Source organism: Leptonotus elevatus, chromosome 1, assembly GCF_054856555.1.
Source record: "Leptonotus elevatus isolate MCC_2025b chromosome 1, RoL_Lele_1.0, whole genome shotgun sequence".
NCBI classification, from domain to species: domain Eukaryota; kingdom Metazoa; phylum Chordata; class Actinopteri; order Syngnathiformes; family Syngnathidae; genus Leptonotus; species Leptonotus elevatus.
In genome coordinates, this window is record NC_141239.1 from 22384105 (window position 1) to 22390833 (window position 6729).

A 6729-nucleotide genomic window follows, 5' to 3' on the forward strand; every position below is an offset into this window, starting at 1 on the left:
GGGGGCCCCGCTGGTCACACCTCTTAACTCACTACACTAGGTTTGCACAATACACTTTTATAGACATATAGGGCACATAACACACTTTGGGGGGTGGGGTAGGGTGGAAACACCGTCTTCACCCTACAACTCCCCTCCAATTTTAATACACCACACAACTTGTGGGTGGGGGGGGGGGCTTGTGGGGGTGCCATCGGTTGGGGGCCGCAGTATAGAGCAGTGCTGCGGTCCCCTGTCCGTGTCGCCACCACCCCCCCCCCCCCCCCGCCCTATCTATTTTTTTTAATGCACCACATACACTCAGCAACATGCTTGGGTGGCGAGTGGATCGGAGCGTGGGAATATCATTTCCATCGGCTCCGGTTCACCTGCTCCTAATTTTAATGCACCACACACACACACACTTGTATATACACTGGGTGGGGTCACATTCACGGTTTAGGGGTAGAGTTCGCCAGTCCGCGAGCTGGCGGACTCAGTAACAGGGGTTAATTTTCACAAAGAACGCTGGGGTGACGACCGGGGCCTTCCCCCGCTGGGCCTGGGGTTCGGGGGTGTCGGCCGCCCTCCGGTGCCCCCATCTCCCCCTTCTGCCCCCGGTGTTCCGTCCTTCCACACGGCGGGGGGTGGGGTGGGCGCGGCTGCCCTCTCCGCTCCGCTGTCCGGCCCCTCTTCGGCGCCGGTGCCTGGGTGCGGGTGGTCCCCGGGGGCTGGGGGTCGGGGGTTGGGGGGCTGCCGGTTGGTCGGGGTGGGGTCGGGGGGGGGGCGGCTTTGTTGGGGGGGGGCGGTGGGTGTCTGGGGGATTGGGGCCGTGGGGGCGGCTGGGGCTGGGTTGGGGTGGGTGGCGGGGGTGGATGGGGGGCGGGGGGTCGTGGGGGGCGGGGGTTGGGGGCCGGTGGGGTGCCTGGTGGGCCTGCAGTGCCCCGTCCTGCTGCGTTGGGCCTGGGGCGCGGGCCGTGTTGGGGCGGGGGGCGCTCCTGCTCCTGGGTTTGCTCTCCGGCCGGTGGCCCTGGTGGGGCCCGGGGGTCGTCCTTTGGCGCTGCCGCGGCCTGGGGGGCCCTGAGGTGTTGCGCTTGCTCTGTTCCGGCGGGGGTCGACGGCTCCCCTCTTTGGTGGAGATTTTCATGCATGCCAGATCCACCACACCAGCATCTACCGAAACTCAGACACAATCTGTTTCCTCCTCAGGTTATTGAATCGGTGGAGGCTGGTGTCTGCGGATCTCACGCGGCTTCGTCTGTCCTTCCTTCCTTTTCTCGGTCTCTCCGTTGGTCTCTTGAGGCCTCCCTGATTTTATGTTTTTTGGATTTGTTGGGGTCTGGATGTTTCTTGGGCTGGGGAGGAGTTCTGGTGGGGGGTGTCTGGTCGGTGCTGGATTTCACCTTCCTTGGTTTTCTTCGGTCCCCTCGGGTCTCCTGGTGTTCGATTTAGGTGAACGGTATGAGATTTTTTTTCTAATAGGTTTTCTGGTGAGCTAACAAATACACACACGCACGCACGCACGCACGCACATACACATACTCACCCACACACACAAAAAAAAAATGTATATATATGTATGTGTATGTATATATATATATATATATATATATATATATGTATATGTGTATATATGTATATGTATATGTGTATATATGTATATTTAAAAAAAAAAAAAAAAAAAAAGAGCAATGATGATGACATTTCCGAATGAACAATACTGAGCTCTGAGAAAAAAAAATAAAAATAAAAACAGCTGGGTTTTGCTGCTCAACTCATATTCCACTAATGCAATATTAACCAAAATACTATATTTAGACGAGTGTGGCTGCATAGAACATATTATTGTAAAAATAAAAATTGGGGGGTTGACAAAAAAATGTCATCAAGTCAGCCTCCTCTGCAAACCTCCAGCACCTCCCCTCGGAAGCTTCTCGTCTAATCACGTCCTGGATGCCTCGAGACGCGTAGAGAGTGCACACTTGTGACTTGTTGTTGTGACACATGATTGCTTCCAACATACTAAAGTCACCGCATAGGGCCAGGGGAATGGCCCGGTTGCACCTGTCAAACCTTTTAAAAGCGTGTACGATGAAACACGCGGTGTCTCAAGTGCGGCAGCTTGCAGCGTCAACACGTGTGCCGCCATTGTCTACATGTCAGCACCTCCTGAAACGATAAAGTGATTTCAATGGGGGCTTTGCACGGTGAATTCACAGCCAATTAAAATCGTGCGGCTCCTTGAGGATACGAGGGGGAGTTGTCTGTATCGATTACATGTAAGGGAAGACTTTGTTTAAGGGCAGAGAAAACATTGTGTTGTCACACACGTCGCTCCTGTCGAAGGCGTATACGTCTAATGCGTGCTCTCAAGGACACTGGCAATTTCCTGAAGTTGATGGCATCAGGAATGACATGAACAATCAACGCCGTGACTCAATATGTAAAAAAAATATATATATTAAACTGCACCTCTCAAGCATTGATTGGAGAGCTCGTATGCACAAACCCGCCCATGGCCGTTGAACGGATTGCTGGGTGGCTGATGAATTTACTCAACAAAAATATAAAACGCAACACTTGTTTTTGCTCCCATTTTTCAGGAGATGAACTCAAAGATCTAAAACGTATTCCACACACAGTCTAAATATGTGATAGTGAGCACTTTGCCGAGATAATCCTTCCCACCTCACAGGTGTGCCATATCAAGATGCTGATTAGACACCAAGAATAGTGCACAGGTGTGCCTAAGGCTACGTTCACACCAAAGCCAGTTTCAATGTACCCTCACAAGTTTCTTACCGTTTAGGCCATAGGTTGTTGTTTCCCTCTTCCAACACAAGCTGATTCCAATCAGCAGGATCGTTATCAGGTTTATGCGGAGCTTGCTGATGAGATGATCATATATCAGCTGTGTTGGAGAACGGAAACATCCAAAACCTGCAGGAGTTTGACACCTATGGTTTTAGGCCATTCGTCCACACGACGGCACGGTTTCGGAGCTTGAAACCGATCATTTCGGATTTTGAAACCGAGCTCTAGAGTGGAAAGATTTCAAAACGCGCCCCGCACGCTTCCGTCTGGACAGCATACGCAGAATACTCCTCCAGTGATGACATAATGGCCGCAGCTCGATGACAACGCATTGCAGTAGTTTGATGACATACGCGCCAATTCTCGCGTAACCGTCAGTCCGTCAACAACAAATGCGGAGAGCCTTGTCGTCGTCGTTTTGCGCAGCATCCTTAGCTTGCTTATGCTTTTGCAGCAAAATATTTTGCTTCTTTATTCAAACGTTCAACAAGCGATGTTGTACTTGAATCAACCGCCATTGTCTCTTCTTCGTCTTTTTCATGTTGTGTTGATACATGCAAAGCCATGTTTGTTCTGTAGATTGCAATAAAGTTAGAAAAAAAAGTGTTCGTCTTCTTTGCTGATTCTTCTTCTACGCTTTCCGTTAACTCCCCGTGGCTGCGCTACAGCGCCACTCCAGACTTGGCATATACATTACAGCCGTTAAACGTCCTCAGCGTCTTCTTTTGGACACACGCAAGTCTTGAAATGCTTCTGTGTGTGCGAGATTTGTTTGAGGTATGAAGCTGGCTTTGCTTCCGTCTGGACGGGGCCTAAGTGTGGGCACACCTGTGCACTCATCATGGTGTCTAATCAGCATCTTGATATGGCACACCTGTGAGGTGGGATGGATTATCTCGGCAAAGGAGAAGCGCTCACTCTCACAGAATTTGACTGGTTTGTGAACAATATTTGAGAGAAATGGTGATATTGTGTATGTGGAAAGAGTTTTTGATCTTTGAGTTCATCTCACAAAAAATGGGAGCAAAAACAAAAAGGGGTGTGGTTTATATTTCTGTTGAGTATAGATAGATACATACATACTAGTGGATAGAAAAAAATATACACGCCCCTGTTCAAATGTGGCTGTAATCAGAATGGGGGGCAGGGGGGTATCAGGATGTGACACCAGTGAACTTTTTTTTTTTTGCCACACAAAAAATAGTGTAATTGCACATCCACTGCAGTAGGTGGCAGTGGCGCTCTCATTGTCAGCGTGTACACGAAATATTAGCTCCTATGCAAAGGTGTGCTTACAACAATTCTATGGACAAATGATACCACTTAGAGTCGCGGTGGAGATTTTTTGGGGGGTGGGGCATGAAATATTCCGTCTTCCATGGTAGAACAAAAAATGATTGAGAAGCAATAAAGTCCAGCTGTTCTCATTTTCATAGTCACAACAGCACAATAAGCCATTCAGCAAAGACCTTCAAATTGATAGCTCTGAATTGCCCAAAACGGTCATCATCAAGTGGAGAATATATGGCACAATAGTGACAATACCAAGAATTGGACGTTCGTATTAAAATTGATGACAACGAAAAATGGTCAGTGAGGCTGACAGCAACATATAGAAGGACCTGCAGGAATTTCTCAATTTAACTTGATTTATGGAGCACTTTAAATGAAAAGCAACCTTAGCTGCATACAAAGCGCTGTACATGAAGTAACAATCAGACATCTTACAAATCCATACGGACAAAATGTTTGGATAGATGTGCAAGTGGCAGCACTTCGTGCAGAAGGAGCAGGGTCCATACACCAGTTATGTCCTCAAAATGGAAGCACCAGCAAAGCAGTGGGTGTATCAGCATTGAGATAAGCAAGACGGTGTAAGTGTTTGGCAAGGATAATGGCATTGCACGTGAGCCTATTATGGAGATAACAGCTGTGCGATAGGAAAGAGACACTTTTGGGAAAGGCTTGCTTGATGTCTTGGGACTTTAGTCCTGATGAATCATATGCGTTGTTTGAAGTGAATATTTTGCAAAGAAAACGTTTGCTCTCCTATGTGTATGCGAGAGTGTGTGAGGGCTGGGCAATTCTGAAAAATAATCTAAGAGCGATTTTTGCCCCCCTAATATAGTGATGGCGATTAATATACGCAGTTTTTTTTCTATGGCCTCTTACTATGCATTTTTTAACAAACACAAGCAATACATTCATATGTATTACAATAAGCAATATCAAATTCATGATTCATGAATATTAGGGTCTCTTATAGGTAAGATATACACTAATGAACAATTAATTCATATGATGATGAGTTGTTACCTAACTAAACAATTTGACTCGTAGTCTTTTAAGCGTTCACTACGACAACTTCACAAAATTCTACCAAACAAATATGGCATAGATAGAAGCCAGTAAGTCATAAATCAGATTACAATCATGCAAACAAATGTGGCTTCATCACTTCAAATGTTGTTGTTTCATAAAACAATTGTATGCAAAAATTACTGAACTTATATATACACATTATATGAAAAACGAATATAATATAGAGACCGTATATATCAAAATATATATTTTTAAAAAGCCTACGACCAACCAAAAGGAAGCAGCCCCCCACTCCCAAAAAAGAAATTACAGCCTTTGTGAGTTGAAAATTGCATTCTTCTACAATGTGATGCCAATTTGAATTTCAAGTACTGCTCATCCATTAACTGTTTTAAAGGGGTATAGATTGTGGAAAATTAACTTTTTAATTGCTTTTAGAGAAACCTTTCGTGAGTACATTTTTGTGACCTGCTGTTTCTGAGAATATATCTAGAGTAATGAGCATACAAATGCCAAAGCCAACAGGTAAGCAGAGCTGCAGGGTTAGAAGCAGCGCAAACATGTCAGAGCCAAAAGGTAAGCAGAGTTGCAATATTAGAAGCACAGATCTGATAACCTGCAAATACCTGAATGTTTGCCCAAGTTATCAACATGTCTACTGCATGCGCCACATGGACTTTATCAGCAAACTCATCAACAGGTATCATTTGGAAGCTTGGTGCTTCCTGGATGAGTGCAAGTAGCAATTCTGCAGTCATAATTACTTTCTCATCAGACGCTGGGCGGTTTGAAAACAAGCTCAGCTAGTCAGTCATACGCTCGCAACACCCAAGCTCTGCCCCCCGGTAACAGAAGTCATACTCCGCTTTGACCCTGTCGTACACTAACGTGATCAAATATTCACCACTCTCAGCAAGAGATTCCACTTTTAGTGTCGTCTTTTGTCATTTTCACTTTAACTTCATTTTTTTCTTTTTTCTACATTTCGCACTGGTGGTAGAGCAGTACATGTTACTAGCCTTATGTGCAGATGGTGTGGTTGCTCCAATACTCAGTTCTCAAGCCCGGTGGAGAAAAAAAAATGGATGAGTTGCATCGGCAAGGGCATCCTAGACAAATTGTATTGATCTGCTGTGGCTAAAGGAACAAGCAAAAGTTACATTTCCCACTTTTGTTCTGTTCAGGTAATCAGACTTTTTTTTCTTTTTTTTTTTAACTAGGAACACAATGGCCGCAAACCTGAAATTTTAGGGGCGCAGGTAGAAAATTTAGGGGAGCACACTGTAAATTAACTCACATTTGTACATTTCCATTCATTTTCACTATAAAGTATTACTGGTAAATTGGGCTGAAATGTGGAGCAGAATTTGTCTACAACAAAAAAGATCCAAGGTATGTTTTAGGTTTCTTTGGTTGAGACAGATAAGATAAAATATAATAGACAAAATATTAATTTTGTTTTTTTTATCAAGAATATATTTTTTTTAAATCTGCAAATTTCCAGCTCGCAAGCAAATGAATAATTTAATGGCATTGTCTCAAATTTTAGGGGCAAAATGCCAGCCTGGAGCCATTTATGTTATACCCTTATTCAAAAATTGATTGCAAATCTAC

At 45.1% G+C, this 6729-nt stretch overlaps 1 protein-coding gene across 1 annotated transcript in view; it reads right to left on the reverse strand.

Annotated features, from left to right (window-relative positions):
* crhr2 (corticotropin releasing hormone receptor 2) overlaps window positions 1-6729 on the reverse strand; it is a 58865-nt gene that overhangs the window by 51203 nt on the left and 933 nt on the right. The gene's annotated exons all lie outside the window — the stretch shown is intronic.